The 22,514-nt window shown below is 36.2% G+C and overlaps 1 protein-coding gene across 2 annotated transcripts in view; it reads left to right on the top strand.

The window, feature by feature from the left end:
* The first annotated feature begins 407 nt into the window (after positions 1–407).
* LOC148945908 (5-hydroxytryptamine receptor 1B-like) overlaps positions 408–22,514 on the top strand; it is a 229,068-nt gene continuing 206,961 nt past the window's right edge. Inside the window, exon 1 of one of the 2 annotated variants that reach the window (XM_089097811.1) lies at positions 408–468. The gene's annotated coding sequence lies outside the window, so the exon portion shown is untranslated. Of the gene's footprint in view, positions 505–22,514 lie in introns of both variants that reach the window. The other variant, XM_089097812.1, reaches the window with a different exon arrangement.

Genomic DNA, 22,514 nt, shown 5'->3' with positions numbered 1-22,514 from the left:
GCTGTACTGCACCAATTTCCCGCATTCTATGATATCCTAATTACGTATTCCATATGTACCAATTTTACGTATTCCAATACATATTCTATGAAATAGCACGATGCTAAATCAATATATACTGCACTACGAAGAAGAAATAGTACTAGATTTTCTTTTTCTACGCATTATTTTCAAGTCAATGTCGAGATTAAGTCCTTTAATAGATTCTTTGGCCCAAATATTTGTTCCATAAATTAATTTCAATTACATAAAACCGGCCTCTCTACTCCCAAACACTTATCAGTTCAGATTTTTCCTTATTGTTTCCCTTGCCTCGCGCTGCTCAGAGCAAGTCAGTTTGTCTCATAGGTTGGAAAATACTAAGGACTGCTAGTCCTCAGATCTTGCAGTTTCTTAATGCTGCAGTGCGGAGATAGTTCTAATATTCGGAATGAGGTTATGGCTTGAGTACAGGCATCCCTTCGGAGAGTATGTAGAGTTTATTTATTTGGAAGATTTCCAAAGGTATGTTTTAAAACTGACCAGAAATGGGTTTCAGGGTTGTATAATAAGCAGTGGCGTCAATTGACGGAAATTAGGGGGCAGCAAAATGTATTTTTCAAATCTAGCGGGTCAGGTGAACTTGTCGTTTGTTTCATTATATCTGATGAAAAAACAAAAAAAAGGCGTTTTTCAAACAAAATACCCTCAAAAAGGGATTTTTCAAAATCAAGGGATTGGGGCAAAATATAATGGGCACGATCCCCCTGTCCCCTATCTCCAAGTTTTGTCACTAATTATGGGATGGTCCATGTCTCCACTATGACCCAGAAGTTCATAAAAATATTTCTTAAAAATTCAGTTTCCGTAAAACTAGTACGGAAACGGGAGAGCTCCATAGTACTGACCCCCTTGAAAAATGCTTGGCTTTTGGAATCAAACCCCACAGACCTCCCCCCAAAAAAGTCAAAATGGATGTTATACCGGAATGAGGTTGACCCAGGGTGTCAGAGTTGTTGTGGGTTCATTTAAACTATTTTGTCTCTACATCACTTATACAGAAAAAGAATACCCGTATGAATTTATTTTCAGAGCGTTGGAAATTGAATAATCAAAGAAATATCCAAGTTATAAAAAAAATAAGAGAAAATTACGGGGAAGTTGAACTGTGTTTTAGGACTCTGCTCTCCCTTTTGAGTGTAGAACATGAAAATATTATTATAGTTGGGGAGCTTGGAGTAGATATGTCTGGCCTTCAATATCCAAGGGAAATAACTATTTGAGATTTCTTCTATTTTATCAATGACGTGAAAGATCCACTTCCTTTTCACGTAGGAACTCAATGGCGAAAAAACTTTTGCTTACATACCGTCTTAAAATCATTGGCCATTCCAAAATTCGTCACCTACATCGTTGATCCAGGACGAATATAAAGATTTCTGTCAATCCTTTCAATTTATTTACCTTTACTATTCAATTGTATTTAATTTATTAATTTTTAAATTTAAGAACGAAAACATTTTAAGAAGCGATTTTTTCGAATTTGAATCTCTATTGGGATTCTGTTTTAAAAGGAACGGATTAAATTTATCCGGAATAACTTCATTGTGTAGAGATTATTTTGTATTTATATGCAATTTTTGGAAATAAGGTGGAAGGAGGGCGGTATTGGATTTGTAGAGCACCTCTTTGCCCTACCACGATATTGAGTTATGCAGGGTTGATTATATAGTTAATCCAAATCATGCTCAAACTTCAATAAAATTTTATAAATTTAATGCGACACTGATAGCTCAACCATAGATATCTATATCAAAATTACCAAATATTTAATTAAGCATCGGACTATCAAACCGTTCATGGCAACGAAAATAAGCAAAAAGACAATCATTGGCAATAAAATTCGGATATGAAAAAAAAGAAGAAAAAACAGATTTTTTTTAACAGTATATTATCAAGGATTCTGGTATTTTTGCTAACCTCAATGTACATGATTTTTTTTAGCTTTAAGAGAAGAACCCCCCTAAAACGGGGGAGCTTGATGAAAATTACACCATTAAATCCAATATGTCAGAGAATCTTAGAGGCGGAGGTTTCAAGCCCAAGTAACAAGCATTCGAAATTTGTATTTTTGTGTGTGAAAAGAATGGCTGCGTCGTGTTTTGTTTTGAGGGAGGATCGGCATTGAGCTAACAAAATCCCACAGCCTCCAGGGAAAGGGCTGTAATTCCTGCAAGTTACCGATTGTTAACATATAAGGTTTTTGTGGAAGGGGTGGTCGCGAAAACCTTGGCGGGGCTAGTTTGATTGGAAAACGGTAACCACCCCCCTCATGGTCTTTTCCCCCAAATGTATATGGTCAAAATTTTGAGACTGCCATTTTGTTAAAAATTGTCGAAAGGCTACATATCTATGCTTCTGGGGTTGATTGAGCTCAGCCCCAGAGACAAGGGCTGTAAGTTATGCAACTTTCTAATTGCTAACATACAAGGTTCTTATGGAGGGGATGGTCGCATAAACTGTGATTAGAAATCAAAAGTTTTTGTGCCCTTGTTACGAATCATAAGTGATCAAATGGCAACCAGCCCACGTGTTTTTTTCCTCAAATGCATCAGATCAAAATTTTGATATAGCCATCATGTTCAAAATAGCTCAAAAGTCAAATAACTATGCCTCAAGGGTTGACACACCTCCCTACAGCCTCCGGCAAGGGCTATAATTTATAAAATTTCCCATTGTCAACATATAAGGAATTTTATTGGAAAAGGGGCATGCTTGATCCTTGGTCTCCAAAAGGGCTTAGGGTATTAAAGTGAAACTTAAATGAAATGCTGAGAGGGATGGCAAACACAATCAAAACTCTCTATGGTATTTGATATTTGTGAAAATGGAATATGAGTAATATCTGAAGAACTACTGAGGATATTAAGTTGAAAATTTCAAGGTATGTTAAGGAGATGTTGAAGAGAGATTTTGGAGTAGCCAGCCTCCCCCATCTTTGTACTATTTAGGTGTCCCCTCTGCTCAATGCTGATCGAAAATTTGAGATTGTCATTTCGTTCCAATTACTCTAAAGTTCTAGTAACTATGCCTCCAGGAATGACATGCCCTAATAACGCCGGCGCAAGGATTGTGAATTATGCTATTTGCCCATTGTTTAAATGCAGGATTTATCATTAGGAAAAAAGGAAATATTTTATTCTGAATATATCCAAAAAGGCGAAGGGCATTAAGATGAAAACTTGACGAATTTTCAGGAATATGTTAAACTAAATCCAAAGATATTATGTTCATCCAGTTTATCAAAAAGGCGTATCTGCAGTATCACAAAAATAGCTGAGATTATTAAGATCAAACTTTCAGAGCATCTTGAGGAAGGAAGATATTATAAAGTGGTCAAGAGACAACCAGTCCCCATCCCATTCCCGTTTTAGCAGCCCTCCCTCCAAAGATATCTAACCAAAATTTTGGGATGGCTAACTTGTTAAAACTATTCGATGAAGACAAATAGCTCTACCTCTGGAAATGACTTAAGCCCCACAGCCCCTGGGGCAAGTGTCTTAAGCTATATAAGTTGCCCATTAATTATGTACAAGGCTAGCTATTGGGGGAAGATAGCATGTTTTATCTTTGGTCTCCAAGACGGCTACGAATAATGAGGTAAAACTTTTAGAAAATGTTTAGTGGATGTCAAACAAATAAAAGCACAATTTTGGAGGAGAATTTTCAAAAGGACACACCAGCGACACCTAAGGAACGGCTAAGGTTGTTAAGTTGAAATTTTGAACGATGCCGGGAGGCATTCTGAAAAAGGAACGAAGGGAGTCTCTTGACCTTTTATATTCTATTCTTGATACTGAAAGATATCTTAAAAAGACATTTTATTTGAAATAGTCACAATGTCTAATAGCTAAGGCTCTGGGGATGCAGTGCCACCGCAACTCCAGGGCAAGAAATGTAAATTATGCAAATGATCCATTTTCTACAGACAGAATTTATCATTATGACAGGGTGGAATGTTTGATCCTGAATGTGCCCAAAAAACCTAAGGGAATTGAGGCAAAACTTAGGTAAGGGTTAAGGGACATGTTGAGGTAAATCAAAAGAACCTATATGTATCCCAGTTATCAAAAAGGCCTATCTGCAATCTCTAAGGAACAGGTAGGGGTATTAACTTGAAATTTCCAGGGCCACTACTACTACTGCTACTATTTTGAATGTAAATAAGATTGGTGGTGACCGCAACTGTGACTACTTCCAACATCAACAAATTCCAGCTGTAACTGCGATTGCTACTTTATCTATTTGTGACTCCTCTTAGGAAAGTTGAGGGGATGCTGAACATTGAAACTTTAATATCGAAAAAAAACATCACTCTGATGTTTTGGCACTTTGATAAAATTTTGATGTTGAAAAAAAAATTGATTTTAAAATGAGGAATGTTGAAAAACTTGAAACTTTGGCAATAAGAAAAAACAACAGAAATTAATTTGAAAAAAAGTTTTGAAAAATAAGTTTTTCAAAGAATTGTAAAGACCCATATTAAACTTAAGACCAGCTGAAATAAATTCCTATAATAGTAATTAAAACGCAAAACGAACAGAAATTAAATAAACAATCGTAGTAAAAAAAAATAAAACAGGTTTTAACATAAATAAATACATATTGAAACGAGTAAAATTAAAATTGAATATATAAGTCAAATTTAAAAAGAACAAAATCACTTCAGAGAAGAGTTTGACTACTAATACCTTCCCTAACTGTAAAAGTCTAAAGCCTGCTGCATCATTGGTGCTTTACTAAAAATGAATAGTATTACAAATATTTTCTTTTGTACATATTACAACATTCAAAATAAAAATAAAACTTACTGTGAAATAAAATATTGAACTGCTGAAATATTCCCATTGATTATTTTGTTTTGTTTTCCATCTTTTAGAAGCCTTTGTTTGAGACTCAGAGTTTGGAATTAAACCAAACAAAGCTTTCTTTCAACAAAAAGCTTTTTGTCAATTTGTTTGTGATAGAATGACAAAAATTACTTGGTTTTAAACAACAACAAAAAATGTTTGAAGTAGCAAGATTTGGTAAAAAGTCAAATGGGTGTTGCTGTACTTCTCCTATTGGCTCAGTTCAAGCCCAAGGAGTATGGGAAACTTATAAGAGTGGGAGCGACAGTAGTAGCAACAACACCATCTAGTATTTGCTATTTCTTGGCATTTTTTAAACTTCGTAATTGTGTTTTTTTTTCAGAAACTGAGATCAGAAATCTATTACTATACTGCATTTTACAATTCAGCTTTTATTTATTTTGAACACAGTTTTTCTGTTTGAAAAAAATACGTTCTCAAATCCTATCCGTAACAGAGGTTAGATGAATGTTCACTTGCCTGAAGATATATATATATATATATATATATATATATATATATATATATATATATATATATATATATATATATATATATATATATATATATATATATATATATATATATATATATATATATATATATATATATATATATATATATATATATATATATATATATATATATATATATATATATATATATATATATATATATATATATATATATATATATATATATATATATTCAGTGACGTGAAATCTGGCTGCCAAAGTAGCTTAAGATGATTCCCAGCAATTACCAGACGATGTCAGTAATATTCACTTTCCAGTAGAATAATTGCTTAATTCGAAACACGGAAATATCATATCAAGTCAGTTACGTTTAACTGACTCTTGTCAAATGAACACTCATAAAGCATCAATTTAGCTAAATTTTAGAGCCCATTTGGTTTTTAACGCTGAATTTATGTTGCTAGTACCTCAACAACATTTGGTTACCTTTGCTGGCAAGAGCATTGTGGAAGTAACAAACTGTTTCTATTACTTCGCCATCAAATAAATTCTACAGTTGCCGACCCCTCACAGCTTCAAAAAGCTTATATGTCAAGAATATTTTTTTTTTAAAAAAAAAAAAAATAAAAAAAAAATAACGCGTTACTTAGCGACAGTGGCAAAATACGATGTTTTTAAAGTCAGGTTTATTATAAAGTCAGGTATTTTATTTTTTAGGTATGACATCCATTTAATGTTGTTGGTCTTAAAATGCACAATGTATATAAACTAAAACCTTTACTTTTAGATAAACTTTTTATTTGTATACCTTTCATATAAAAAGTAGGAGGTTGGAAGAGGAGGTTGGAAGAGGGGAAAGCGCTAGATGGACCAAAGGCTCAATTAAATCTTTCAGTAAAATAGGTTAAAACTGTGTGCATAGGTACAATATCCTTACCTTTGTACTAAAAGGTGAGTTAGGTAAGGGGGGGGGGGGTATACTGCCGGTTTTGGTTCCTAGAAGGTGCAAACTGCCTATTCTTCTGCTAGGAATTTTGTGGTGGGAAGGAAAGGTGGGGATATCGGATTGACCATCAAACTAATTCAGGCCTTCACTAATATATATTAAAAATCATTTCGTGATTTCTTCAAATAAATTCAGCGTGTCATCTATTCTGCAGCTTTTCGGCACGGAAAGGGTGCTTCAATCTTAAATTTTTTTACTCAGATCGTACTAGTTTTAAAATACTAGCATGATTCTGGTTCAAATAACGTACACCATGCTTAACTCTCTGCTGGAAAGCTAGCGAGGGAGAGGTGGAGCGCTATTGGAAGGTATTGGCTTCACTTTTTCTTCCAATCATGTACATTCTTGCCCGATCCCGGTTCAAACAGTGTGTAATATTCCTATCTTCATGCTAAAATTTGATAGTAGGAGTGGCGGGACGGAATTTGAGAGTCCCTCGCCCATTTTGGTTTTCCAATCGTATTAATGGAGAATCACTGCATATTTTTGGTTTTAGCAAGGTGGAACATGCCTACCTTTCTTAAAATTGGATATCGCCTCTTTCTCTCACTGTAAAAATCTAAAACCTACCGAGTCATTGGCACATTGCTGAAAACTATATGTGTCTTGAACAGCCTTGGAAAGTATAAACAAATTCAAACTGAACATTTGATATATAATGATATTAATTGTTGAAAGATCCATCAGTTCAAGAATTTATTTCACTGTAATTTTATTTTCATTTTCAATGCTGTAAGAACTAGAACATAAATTATTTGTAATATAATTCGTTTTCAGTGAAGCGCCAATGACGCAGAAGGCTTTAGGTTTTCACAGTTAAGGAAGGGGGCGGCATCCAAATACTTGTTTGCAGTGAAACTATATTCGTCTTGAACAATTTTAGAAAGAACTAATAAATTAAACTGAATATTTAATGTATAATGATATAATTGCTGAAAGCTCATCAGTTCAAAATTTGTTTTAATTTTAATTTTTATTTTGAATATTAAGTACAAAAGAAAATATTTGTAATATAATTCGTTTTTAGAAAAAAGCCAATGACGCAATAGGTTTTAGACTTTTACAGTGAGAGAAGGAGGCGATATCCAAACTCTTATTTGTAGTGATTTTTGTTCGTTTCAAGCTTCATTTGCATATTCAATTTTAGTTTCACTCGTTTTAAGATCTATTTATTCATTTACATTAATATCTATTGTATGTTTGTTTGCATAGATTGTTTGTTTAATTTCTCTTCGTTTTGGGTTTCATTTATATTTCAATAGCAATATTTTTTTTCCGTTTTAAGCTTGATTTGCATGTTCAATTTAAGCATTACTCGCTTTAAGATTTATGTATATATTTATACTATTACTTGTTGTATGTTTTTTTGCTATGATTTTTATTTAATTTCTGTTTAAAATGGGCTTTACTTTTCCTTGAAAAACTTCTTTCTCGGAAAGTTCTTTTTTTATCAATTTTTGTTCGTATTTGTTTGGGATAATTGATTGCTTCTATAAGAGCCATATATGCCCCCAGGGCATAACTTACAACGCCTCTCCCCAGGCCCTGGGGGGTTGTGTCGACCCCAAAGTTATAATATATGATATTCGAACTATTTTAACAAAATGTTCATCTCAAAATTTTTATGGGATGGGTTTTGGGAAAGAAATGCGTGGAAGAGGGAGGGGCTAGTTGCCATCCGATCTCTTTTAACTCTGAAAATATGAAAAAGAACTTTTAATTTCCAATAAAATGAGCCCTCTAAGAAGTTTATTCGCGCATCCATTCTATAAGATCCATATTTGCCCCCAGGGCATAATTTACAACGCCTGCCAACGGGCCTTGAGGGGTTTTGCCGACACCGGATTTTATGTTACCTGACCTTAACATTTTTGTTACGTGAAGTACTTAGCATTTTTCATGCCAATAGCCCCAATTCTAGGCTGATACTCGAACGCATGCTTAAATGGCTGGAAAATATAAACATACATAGCTTGAAATCTTACCAATTTAAATTTATTCAGTTAACATAGCAACAGAAATGCAAGACTTAAAAACAGATTCTTTTGCACAAAAAAGGTCGGTATGAAGATTAAAGCATGAAATAAAAACATTTATTTTTGAAATACCAGGTTAAACGAGTTTGAATGGATCAGTTTTTCTTTTCTTTTTTCTTTTCGTTCAAACTTATAATGTCATAGTTTGATTGCAGTTCTTGTGAAGCAAACATTAGGCAGCTCCCTGCCTAATCTCGGTTATTAAGTAAGTTGCATTTATATCGGTTTTTGGGGTAGGCTTCATAACAGGGCTACTCTATTTCATATTTTGTCCAAATATATTTGTAACAGCTGTTAAATGATTTATCAACCGTCTATATTTGGCGGTAATATAGTTCATGGTAAAGAACTATAAATAAGGAGAGGGACGGCTCAATAGTAACCAAAACTCTAAAAAATGGACATTTGATATTGTTATAGGCCATTTGAAATTGATATATGCCAGAAATATTCCCGTAAATTAGGAGGGATTAGATATTAATTTCTACCTCCCCCCTTCTTCCCTAGAACTCACTCAACATTTATCTGGTGGCTCAGTGAGAGTTAGGATATTTGGCTTTAAAATACACTCTTTGCGGCATCAGCCCCCTGCCCTTAATCTAAATGATGGGAGATGAGAGATTAATTACTACCCTTGGAGGGGAGGGGGGGGCTAGTTGCCCTCTGATCTCTTTTGAATATTAAAAATTGAACTCGAAATTTCAATTTCCAACCAAATGAGTCCTCTCTGAAGTTTGTACAAGCATCCCTTTCATAATAACCATATATACCCCTGGGCATAACTTATAACACCTGCACCCGGGCCCTGGGGGGTTGTGTCGACACTTGAGTTTTCTTATCTGACTTTTGAAATGTTTTTAACTGGCTATCTAAAAAATTTATCGGATATATTTGGGTAAAAGGGGCTGGGGGGGGAGGCTAGTTGCCCTCAATCTCTTTTGACTCTCAAAAACTGAACTAGAACTTTAAATTTTCAATCAAATGAGTCCTCTCTCAAGTTTTTACGAGCATCTCTTCCATAAGAGCCATATATTCCCCCAGGGCATAACTTACAACGCCTGCCCTTGGGCCCTGGGGGCATGTGTCGACCCCGGAGTTTTCGTTATATGGTCTTTGAACTATTTTTAAAGAAATTGTTATCTCAAATTTATTATCAGATGGGTTTTAGAAAAAAAGGGCTTGGGAGGGGGGGGATATAGGTGCCCTCCAATCTCTTTTGACTCTTAGAAAGTGAACTTGAACTTTCAATTTCCTATCAAATGGGCCCCCTTTGAAGTTTATGCAAGTATTCATTCCATAAGAACAAAATATATCCCCAGGGTATAACTTACAACACTTGCCCTCAGGCCCTGGGGGGTTGTATTAACCCAGGAGATTTTGTTATCTGACCCTTTAAGTATTTTTAACAAAATAGCTATCTCAAAATTTTTATCTGATGCATTTGGTAAAAAGGGCGTGGGGGGCTCGCTACCCTCCGATATCCTTTGACGTTAAAAAGTGAACTAGAACTTTCAATTTCCAATCAAATGAGCCCTTTCTTAAGTTTATACGATCATTCCTTCCATAAGAACCATATATGCCCCATGGTATAGCTTATAATCCTTGCCCTGAAGACTGTGGGGGGAGTGCCCTGCTTAAAGATATAATTTCCAGAACTTTCAACTACCTTGAACAAAATGGCTGTCTCAAAATTTTGATTTGATGTGTTTGGGGAAATGGTGGGTGTGGAAGGGGTTTTAGTTGCCGTCCAATCACTTTTGACCGTTAAAAAGGGCACTACCCATTTAAATTTACAATCGAGTGAGCCCTTTTTGAAGTTTCAACGACAATGCTTTCTTTAAAGAACTTTATATGCCTCCAGGGCATAACTTACAGCCCTTACCCTGAGAGCTGTGGGGGGAATGTCCTCCTCAAAAACATAGTTTCTAAGACCTAATTTCCAGAGCTTTCAACTACGTTGAACAAAATAGCTATCTTGAAATTTTGATTGGATATGTTTGAGGAAAAGGTGGGCGTGAGAGGGGGGTTAGTTGCCCTCCAATCGCTTTCGACTATTAATAACGACACTAGCCCTTGGAATTTCCAATCGAATGAGCCCTTATCGGAGTTTCTACGACAAAGCTTTCTATAAAAAGCTCATATGCCCCCAGGGCATAACTTACAACCCTTGCCCTGAAAGGCTGTGGGGGAAAGTCCTCCTCAAAAACATAATTTCTCTCTGGAAATCGATTACGTAGAACAAAATTGATATCAAAATTTTGATTGGATGTGTTTTGGGAAATGGTGGGCATGGAAGGGGTGAAAGTTGCCTTCCGATCACTTTTGACCCTTAAAAAGGGCACCAAAACTCTCGATTTCCAATCGAATGAGCCCCCTTTGAAGTTTAAACGATGACCCCTTCCACATGAAGTGTCTCTGGGAAAAAAAAAAATAATAAAACATTGGAGCCGTAAGGCCTTTATTATAGGCACCGCTATAGAGTTGCCTCTGAAAAGGAAATAAAAAAATAGTTTGGAGTTGGATCTTTTTCCACTTATGTGGCTTTTAGCATAAAAATATTATTTATCTCACTACGAATAAACCTCTTTTTCGGATCCCCTCTTGCTCTGGGTCCTGAGGATCAGATCAGTTTCGCCATATTTAGCACACTCATAAGATTTTATGTTACTCTTTTCCCAAAATAGCAACAAAGAACAGTAGGCTGCATAAAGGCTAAGATATGAATACTTCCAATACAAAAGATCGAGTTACAAAATCAAATTTAAAATTATTTCTAATTTTTCAACAAATCAACCGAACTTCTTTTTTATTTGTTTTGGTGCTCAAACTTTCTTCTTTATAAATATACAATCATGCATTTCGTCTGAAGCCCTGAACAATACTCTTGTCACATCTTTTGAAGCACTCTTAATTCTTTTAAATGTTAATTCATCTACGTTAACTAATGTATTTCGCTCCTCTCTATTTCATCTTCTTCTTCATCCTAAAATGGCAAGGCATCTTGTCTGGACCCCTGAATAAGCCTCTTGTCGATCTCTTGAAGTACTCTTAATTCTTCCAAACGTTAACTCATCTACGCTAACGTACTGTATTTCCTTTAGGAGAGTGGATAAAAATTTATTTCGCTCCTCTCTCTTTTATCTTCCACTTCTTCCAAAAATGGCAAGGATTCCCAAGTTCTGAATATGTGTCAAGGATGCTATTTTCCCGGAGTCTATCCGAGATGATCTCATTTGAAGAATAAGCCGAATATCTGCTCTCTCGGGGGAATCGTGCAATTTTGGAATTGAATTTCTTTAAGACAATATTCTTTCTTGCTTTTGCTGAAGGAAATATTAATATTCGGAAACCTTTCCATGATTACCATCGTGCACGTACACATCTCTGACTAGAAAAGTTTTACGGTTTACATGTGCACAAAATATGTTTGTCAATTATAAACTAGGCTATCGTCACCCCTAAGAATTTGTCTATGTGAATATAAATGGAGCAATCAAATATTAGCTCAGACATTTACCTACCTGGTCTACAATCTCTCCTCCATGGTGACAATTACTTGTAATATCTGCGTGAGGTTTATGATTCCTAGGAATTAGTGCATAAAAGCGTTGACATTCTGTAGCCTGATGTTCTTTATTACATGGTTGAAACATCCACAGGGTCATGGCTCTGCGCGTGTGCTTCAAGAAGTCATTTAAAATCTCTCTTCGCTGAGACGATCTCTCTCTAAACCTCTTCATAGACCTCTGTACATAGAACCATTGGTTTCCATTCTTTATTAATACCTTTCTTTTCTCCTGTCTCCATTTTTTGTCCAGTTAAGAAAAAGATTTATCCTATATTGCTTGCTTGATCCAGCGAGGGTTTCTACCAATATTCCGGCATAAACTGAGGTACTTGATGGACGGGATCAAAAACTCAAGAGATTATGTTTATCTTTGCTTTAAGACCTCTGTATTTCTCTCAGTCTTATAGTCTGTAGAATCTAGCCGTCTTATGGATATTTTCACAGGTTTGGCGGAATGATCTAGAAGAGTTTGCTTATGTTGCTTTTCAAACTCGAGAATTTTTTGAACTGGCTGTCGCTGCGGTTAAGGTAGGAAATGAGGTTAGAAGCTGGTTTTCTATTAAATCAGGAGTTAATCAGGGTTGTGTTCTATCCCCTTTGTATGGATCATTTTGACGGATTTTGTCTTAAGGAGCACAGGAAAGGGAATGGGAAACCATGGAATCAAAAGGGGAGGAAAAAGATTTAAAGGAAACGAGAACTTTCATGGAGGGTGTAAAGAGGGAGGCTTTGATTAGATTGGGATGGAGGAGGGGCATGCGTAGCTGTGCTGGGCTCAGGTGGCTTAGTGCTGCGGTGAGTTGCTAGTAGTAGTAGTAGTAGTAGTAGTAGCAGTAGTAGTAGTAGTAGTAGTAGTAGTAGTAATTGCATTCTGATCTTTACGATCAATATTGCCCTGTAGGACCTCCTTTTGAGAACAGTTTACCAAAAGATTTTTTTCACTTTACCAAGCGTCCTTTGAGCCTGACAGGAACAATATATACAAGGTCTGACCCAGGGAGAGGTAGGGAGTGTGACCCCCCGCACCCCGAAAAAAATACTTGTGTAAAACACCCCCCGAAAAAAATCTGGATATGGCCCTGGATTCATTAATATCCTGGTTTTAGATTAATATCCTGGATGCATTAATATCCATTCATATGCAAGGTTTGATGTTTTGATGAATTAAGTACTGCTTACAGCCAGAGAATTGTCGATTATCATTTGATTGGTCCCTATATCTTATACAACAGGTGCAATTTTATAACCAAAAATATGTTCATTCATTGTGTCCTTCTTAGGTTTGAGGCTTTCTGGAGAATAACAATAATTTTCGTTAATTTAAGATTGTCTGCTTGTTGAGATAAACATGCAACCTGAATCCTCTCGATCTTTTGCAGTCCTGATTTACTCGCTTAAAAGCATCATTTAGGTTCAGTTTTGAAGGTAGATAGCGTGATTTTCCTAGAAGGCCGGTTCATTTTCTTCACAGTTAAACTAGGTAATACTTAATGCATTGCTTCGACATCGTGTAATCAGGCCGTTATAGTACTTGGCCCAGCCACCAAAGGTGTCTGTGTAAATTATGTGAGGTGGGTCTTTAAATACATAAAAATCAGGAAGAATTTAATTAAATGTAGAAAAACATCCAGTAAACACAGGACCTAAGCTTATCATTTGGGACCAATCACTGATTACACGGTACGGATTTGGTAGGGGATTTGACACCCCGAAATGTTTGTCCGACTCGTAGAAACGTAACGAAATAGAATATAAACACATTTTTTATGCGTCTTTAATTTTTTTTCATACCCTCCTCCCCTTGAGAAAAACCATTTTGTAGACCCCCCCCCCCCAGAAAAAATTTCTGGATACGGCCATGACAGGGATATGGGACATATCGCTACGGACCAAAGCTTAACATATTATCTATTAAGAAAGCTTAATACATTTTCCAAGGATAGCTGTAATTACCAGACACTACTATCACGCCATGAAGGCTGGTTCATAAGATATGAATATAAATTATAAGATATAAGATATGTTATATTTATAAGATATAAATTATAATAATTTATATAGAATATAATTTTATATTCATATAAAATTATATATGAATTTGTATAATATATAATTTATATATATATATATATATATATAGAATATAAAATAATTTATACATAATATAATTTATATAGATATAATTTATATAGAATATATAAATATAATTTATAATTTGTATAGAATGTAAATTATAAGATATAACTTATATTATAAGATACAAATTATACAAACAACATAGTCCTAAAGTATTTGGTAAACTTACGACACCTTTTCCCTGAGCTACGAACTTAACCAAGGCATGAACTTTTCAGCCTTATTTTGTTTAACTTCTAGTCAAGTTCGGATAGATTACTTGACTTAGTAAATTATTGATGAATTGATGATTGTAATTCACTACCCCATTTCTGACTTGACTTGACATTAGGTCCCATCCGTCCTTGAAGGTTGGGTTGGGGCCTCTTTTTTCGAAATGGCGTGGATGTGCCTTGCGTATGCTTCACTGTCTTCTGCTAGGCGAAGAAGGTCCGAGAGGTGGTGAGGTGCAAAGTTTTCCTTCCACTTTTTTGGGGGACGACCACGAGGACGAGAACCGTGAATTTGGCCTTCGAAGGTGATTTTCGGTAGACGGGACCGACTCATCCTTTGTACGTGACCGAGCCATCGAATTTGCTGGAGCTGGATCTTCATGAGAATTGTTTGTTGTACTTTAAGGCGCTCGAGAAGTTTGACATTTGAGATTCTATCAAGGTAAGTGATCCCGGCAATGTGGTGGAGGCACTTAGTTTCAAATGTTGCGAGTCGACGATTGTCATTTACCTTTATGGTCCATGTTTCACATGAGTAGATTACGATGGGGATGATCAGGGTATCGAAAAGTCGTGTCTTAAGCCGCAGAGACAAAGCCTTGCTTCGCCGTATGGGCATAAAAGCCTTGAAATTGAAACTCTTAAGGGTAAGAGTCCTATAATGTCTTTTGATATACTGTTGTCGCTAACAATCAAACTACCGAGGCAATGGAACTCATAGACCCACTGGATACTCTCTCCATTAAGTTTCAGGTCTGGCTTAACTGTATCCTGCGGCTTTTGTGAGTAGCACATAGCCTTAGTTTTTGATACATTTATGATCATTCCAAAAGAACTAGTGGCTTCGAGGATGTCGTTAGCAACAGCCTGTAGATCCTCCGGTGTTTCAGCAATTATATTGACATCGTTGACGGTGGCTAGCTTATCTGCCTGAACACCTCCTAAACGTGTATCACAAGTTGTTTCCACCAGGGATGATACTGTTATGAGGAAGAGGCTGAACAGCTCTGGCGACAAGAGGCATCCTTGAAGAACACCTGCGGAAGTCTGCAAACTGTCAGTGAGACTTTCACTAGTCATGACACGACTCCCAAATTTGGACTACATATCTTTGATAAGATCTACTTGGTTTCGTGGGATACCGTAATGGAAGAGGAAATGCCATAGACCATTTCTCCAAATAAGGTCAAATGTTTGCCTAAAGTCGATGAGGAGCTGATACAGGTCACGACCGAATTCCAGATATTTCTCTAAAATTTGGCGAACAGTGAAAATTTGGTTAATGGTCGATCTCCCAGGGCGAAAACCACGATGGTATTCTTGGATGACTAAGGATTACACGGCTCTGATCCGCTGGAGTAAAATTCGGGTGAAGATCTTGGCAGTTTGACTTGTTAGGCTAATAGGACGCCAATTATCACATATCGCCTTTGACCCCTTCTTGTTTAGCGGAACAATTGTGGCTTCGCACCAAGAAGTTTGGGAAATGACCCTCTTGCCTGGCAGCGGATACAATCTTGTGGAAAAGATCTATAAGTGGTTCACACCGGACTTTCAGCAGTTCTGCCTGTATTCCATCCGGGCCAGGGGCCTTGTTAGTCTTCAGCGCTTGGATGGCATCCTCGACCTCAGAACGGAGAGGAGGTGGGCTGGATTCTGAGACAGTAACGGGAATCAGGTCCAGGACAGCAGGGTTTGGAAGGATATCAGGATTAAGCCTTTCTTTGAAATGCTCCATCCATCTCGATCGGATACCCTCTGTACTTTGTATCTGGGAGCCGTTTTTATCTAGTAGTGCACAAGAACAGAGACTTTTCTTGCTTGGTAGCTCACGAACTCTCTTATACAAGAATTATGAGTCGCCGTTCTTAAAATCAGACTCACACTGCTCGAAATTGTTTTTAATGTAGGTGCGATGGGCTCTACGGGTGGCTTTTTCTACAGCACGCTTCAACTGCTTATAACTGTTCCTGTTCTCTTTATCTGCCCTGTTATTGTGTTTTTGTTTCTCAGCACATAATAAAATAATTTTGTTGGTTATCCAAGGGTTTTTATCACCCTTTTTGGTTCCTAGGGTGGACATCGCTACTTTTCTGATGATGTTAGAGGAGTCTGTGACGAGTTTATCGATATCCTCTTTAGATAGACTTATCGGAATATTACAAAGGAGGTCCGATATTTGAGTAGACAGTTCATCGATGTAGGTCTGGCGGGTTTGAGGGTCTTTGAGAAGATGCGTGTTGAAACGAGCGGGTCTCTTATTCAGCTTTGCGGAAGATTTCAGGCGTATTTTTAGCACAGACACGACCAGGAAATGGTCGCTGTAGAAATCGCCACCTGCGAGGGTGACAGTATCTAGCACAGACGATTTCTACCGTCTAGAGACGAGCACGTAATCAATAAGATTTCGGGTTTTTCCATTCGGCGAGGTCCATGTCGCCTTACGACGTTCTCTGTGTTTGAAGAGAGTATTGGTAATGGCTAGATCACTTTCTCTGAAAAGTTCAATGAGGTGTTCTCCCCTCTTGTTAAGTCGTCCAAGACCAAATTTACCCATAACATCTTCGTTTCCAGCAGAAGCGTCACCAACAATAGCATTAAAGTCGCCAATGACAACAACAAGTTCTTTTTTGGGATTTGCGTCAATTAGGCTTTGCAGTTGAAAGTAGAAATTGTCAGACTCTTCATCTGGTTTGCTGCAGTCAGGAGCAAAGACTTGTATGATCTTGATGTTAATCATCGATCCTTTCATTCATATCATAATCGACTGTTCTGAGGCAGACGTTACGGAAATCAGGGATCTTCGTGCCTTACTCGACATCAAAAAGCCAACACCTTGGTGATGGACGCCATCGGTTCTCCCAGACACGATCAAACTAGTGTTGCCGAGTCTTTCTTCGCCAGTGCTAGGAAGGTGTGTTTCTGAAAGTCCCACAATATCCCATTTATATGAGTTTAGTTCATTTAGAACAAGATCTATTTTGCCTTGTTTAGCAAGCGTCCTAACGTTCAGGGTTCCAATAGATAAAATCATTTTTGGGCAAAGCATAGCCTCCGGGTTCTGAGTTGTCAACATTGTTAAAGGGTCTCTATTCACGAGATTTTCGGTCGTCAGATCTTCGGTTGCCCCAGACTTGGTAACTTCGTTGGTTGCCCCGGACGCGGTAACTTCGTCGGTTGCCCCGGACGTGATAGTATTGGTTCTCGTTCTTGATCGTTTGTACTTCATAGTTTTTAATAAGAAAGAAGGTTTCTTGGCTAATTTCAGGACGGCGGTATGCCACTCCTCTCCATCCCTAGCAGGGGCTGGCTATATCTACTATCGATAATGCGCCCTTCTGGCGTCCTACATCACCTGCAATTTTCCCATTGCTGGGAGAAGGTTTGTGACAGGCGGGACATATCCATACACCGATGGACCCTGTCCAGTGCACATCAGAGGGGCCTTCCACCTCCTCTACCTGAATTTATGGCCCCCAGACGTGGGTGCTCCAGCTATATTTCAAGACCCCCAGAGACCGGGTCCTTCCTTGGTCTGCGCTTCCCTTCCAGGAGGTGCCATGCATATCTATAGGACGTTCCCCTATCCGCCACCTGGGGACACGCTGAGTGGCCTGGGAGAGGCCCCTACTGAGAAGGTACTCAGCCTACTGAGAAGGTACTCAGCCTACTGAGAAGGTACTCAGAACTTCCGTTTCTGACATCGCACCTAATTCTCCTTTTTCGTAAAATTCACTCTTTTAGCAAAAAATTCCTTTTTTCATTAGCTTAGCTATTAAACAGCAGGAACTGTAAGTAAAGACTGACTCAAACTAACAGACTCAAACTAGCAACAAAAAGTACAGAAAAGTACGGAGATAAGTATATTTTGGAAACTCCAAGAAGTACATTTTGATGACAATAGCCTACAGATATCAAAAGAATTGGATTTCTAGGATAATTTCAAACACATAAAATTTAATGAATTTAAGGATGTTCAATACCAAAAATATCATTTTACGAGTCCGAGCGTCGGCTGACAGTCTTAAAGACGAATACCCATTAAAAAATGTTTTCCGCACCAAAGGGAGCTTCCGAAGTAATTTCGGTATAAATTGATACGGAACCTTAGATGTGTCAACAGTTTGAAAAGTTAACAAGAGGCTAGTATAAAACAAAGGAAACCTATCATCTCTTACTAATTGTTAAGCAAAACGCTGTCTAGTCAATGTACTTGCAGCATAAATATTGTGCATTCTGTGTCTGCAAAGATTTCAATCAAGGCAGTTAGCAAAACAGGAAAACTCTGGAGCTCGCAAATTACTCAATAAGATTTCTTTTGAGCTGATTTTTAATGTTTTCTAAGCTGGTATACTAGAGCATTTTAGGAACTGTCCTTTCCTGAACTTAAAAAAATCATCTCCGTTCAATAAAAAAAAAACAAAAAAAAACTTTCTAATGATGCAACTTTCGTTAAATCTGAATATCTCTAACTCTGGCACAAAACAGTAGAATCAATGTGATTTTTCTACGAAAACCGGGAAAGTAGATGTCGCCTTTGTTTTTGTTTTTTTTATTCGGATCTTTAATCAAAGTAATACAAGCTATGGCAAGACCACTGAATCAATTCTGAATAGTTTGACCACATAAACTACAAAGCTTGTAATGAAGAAGATAGGGTGAATCTTTAAGGTATCAAACGACCATAAATTTACCCACAGAAAATAAGGAAATTGATAAAAATTTGCTTTATTTTCAAAATAGGGAGAAACCACCCTCCAAAAAGGTAGTTGATCTATCTTAAAAAAATTTCTTGCAGGGATTTCGATCCCCCGTCTGCAAAAATGCTATATTTCGTTTCTTTGGAGAAGAATAATGACAGATGCGTGTTTATATGTTTATATTTTTCCCCCAGTGGGGGTTTCTTTCCATGTAATGGTCTTAGAATATCGAGAGAAGACTCATCAGAAAGAATACTTAAACTTTTTGCATTCTTTTGAAGCAGCAAAAAGCAGCTTTTGAAGTAGCAAAGCGGCATTTTTGGCATTTGAGTCGCAAAATGACAATTTTGGTCTAAGAGATGTCAAAGGCAATCAAATGAATATTATGAGATACCAAATTTATGTAAATTAACAGAAAGCTAAGTAAGGAGCTTTTCAGTTTCAAAGGCAGTAATTTCTCACAGATACGTTCCTAAAGATGGACTTAGTCTATACAAAATAACGGATAGTATAGACATTTATTTTAGAGAAAAACTATAATTTATTAAGTAACTTTAAAACTGTTGTGCATTTTAAGTGTCAAATTTGCTCTTTACTTTAAGCAGATTTTTTTTTTTTTAATTAATCCATGTTCGTTTTTAACATAAGGAAAACAACAAAAATAGGGGTCCACATCACAGTAAATTCTACATTAATGTTTTTCCAAATATACTACCTTTGAAACTTTATTATCAAGTAACAATGTGAGCCTAGTTAATAGCAAAATTGAAAAATGTTCTCTGCTTCCTGTTTCACCACTGCAGCATTAGTGGTGAATCAGAGGCAACGCTATACCGTTGCCTATAGTAAAGGCCATACAGCTCCAAATTTTTATTATTTATTATTATTTTTTTCCCTAGAGGCACTTCATATGGAAGGGGTCGTCGTATAAACTTCAAAGGGGCTCATTCGATTGGAAATCGAGACTTCTAGTGCTATTTTTAAGCGTCAAAAGTGATTGGAAAGCAACTAACACCCCTTCCCCGCCCACCACTTCCCCAAACACATCCAATCAAAATTTTGAGATATCTATTTTGTACAACGTAGATGAAAGTTCTGGAAATCATATCTTTGAGCAGGAAACTCCCCCCACAGTCTTCAGGACAAGGGTTATAAGTTACGCCCTGGGAGTAGAGTAGTACCTTATATTTCTAGCAGACTATGTTCCTTCCTGTGCTATTTGCTTGGTTTACGTTCCTTGGCACCTTTCCAGAGCATGCACTTATGGATTTGGGTAGATTATGTTCCTTCCTATGCTATTCCAGGAGCTTATGTTCCTTCCTATGCTATTCTAAGGGTGTATGTTCCTTCCTATGCTATTCTAAGGGTTTAAAAGCGAAAAGTACGAGCAGGGATTCCCCACTGGTTCCTGAAGTCTAGTTTGTTAAACAAGTTTGCTTCAACTCCACGTTTTCAACCAGACTGGTTTTTGAGACAACACTCATAAAGCGAGCAGTACGAGCGGGGATTCCCCTTGCAAAAAGCGATATATTTTTTTGGACAATTGCCTGAACTCGAGAGTAGTTTGATTAAGAATGTAACATGTCTAGAATTGATGCCAATATGCTGTTGAATCATTTACCAAAAAATAACTCTATTTATAAAAAAAAGGGTTTAGCATTTGCGAATTGAACTCTATGAACGATATTAATTGATGTTTGAATAATAGGAGCGTGAATGATTCTAATTAGTGATTGGATCGTATGAAGGTAGTGAAAAAAAAGGGATAAGGGATTTGCGAATTGGAAAATACAAACGATATTAATTGAATAATAGAGAAAAAAAACAGAGCTAGATAGTATTTGCGAATTGGATCGTATGAAAGTGGAGAAAAAGGGTTAAACTGATTAGCAGTTAAGGTAACCCCGAAGGGCTTGTTAACTCAGGCAATTTGTTATAAATTTGAGACAAAATAAATCTATGAAAATTGTTAATGATGATTGAATGACATTGTGAGTTGACCTAGCTCTACCTCTCCGATGTGTTCTGTATAATACACAAGTGGTGTTTGAACAGTGTTGTCAGTTTAAAATAGAGTCTAACGTTATAGTATACTAAAAGTTGATACTAAGAGAGATGTAGATGATAAGAAAAGAATTCTAATAATGAAATTCAGAACAAACCTTAGAAATCCTTGCAATTCAAGTAGTAGGGTGTATGTGAGTACGAACCGTCAAGGATCATAAGCACCAACGACCCTAACCACCAGAAACCTCCTATCCCCAAACTCGAAGGGCACCCCCTCCCCTCCAACTTTTGGGCCCCCTCTCCCCATTTTTTTTGAAGTTTTTTAGTTTTTCTTAAGTTTTTTGTATTATTTTTTTAACATATATTTTTTTTCAACTTTTTTTTTACATGTATTCGAATGAGATGAAACACTTAAAACTTAAAGAATCACATTTAATATTTTCAAAACTCAAAATGAGAATGTTATTTATATGTTAGTCATGACCATTACTATTTGAAAAATAATGTTCGTAGTAGCAATTTTTTTTATTCGACTAAATTTTTTTTTGGAATTCGAAATTATTCAACTTTTTTTACATCTCTAAATCATATCACAAAAATAGAATGACACTTTTGAGTTAAATTTTAAAATATATTCTTGTGCATACCCATACTCCTATTGATGAGGACTGATAGTTCTCATTCAATTTTTTTTCATGAAAAACTAAATTTTTTTTTTTAACTAAATTTTTTTGGACTTCGAAATTATTCAACTTTTTTTTTACATCGCTAAATCATATCAGAAAAATAGAATGACACCTGATTTAAATTTTAAAACATATTCTTGTGCATACCCATGCTCCTATTGATGAGGACTGATGGTTCTCATGCAATTTTTTTCATAAAAAACAAACTTTTTTTTTGAACTAAATTTTTTTGGACTTCGAAATTATTCAATTTTTTTTTCTTTTAAGATGATATTTTTTCAACTTTTTTTTACATCTCTAAATCATATCAGAAAAATAGAATAACGCCTTTGATTTAAATTTTAAAACATATTCTTGTGCATACCCTCACTTGTGTTGATGAGGACTAATGGTTCTCATTCAATATTTTTTCATGAAAAACAAAATATTTTTTTAAGTAAAATTTTTTGGGACTGAAATTATTCAACTTTTTTTTTCTACATCTCTAAATCATATAACAAAAATAGAATGACACCTTTTATTTAAATTTTTAAACATATTCTTGTGGACGCAAAAACTCCTATTGATGAGGACTGATGGTTCTCATTCCACATTTTTTCATGGAAAACAAACTATTTTTTTAACTAATTTTTTGGGACATCAAAATCATTTAACTTTTTTTTACATCGCTAAATCATATCAGAAAAATAGAATGACACTTTTGATTTGAATTTTAAAACATATTCTTGTGCATACTCATACTCCTATTGATGAGGACTGATAGTTGTCATTCAATTTTTTTTCATGTAAAACAAACTA

Source organism: Artemia sp. Qi Xiang Cuo, chromosome 12 (genome assembly GCF_049724085.1).
Source record: "Artemia sp. Qi Xiang Cuo chromosome 12, ASM4972408v1, whole genome shotgun sequence".
NCBI lineage: Eukaryota > Metazoa > Arthropoda > Branchiopoda > Anostraca > Artemiidae > Artemia > Artemia sp. Qi Xiang Cuo.
The sequence above is the reverse complement of the archived record's forward strand: the minus strand, read 5'-3'. Positions and strand labels throughout refer to the sequence as shown.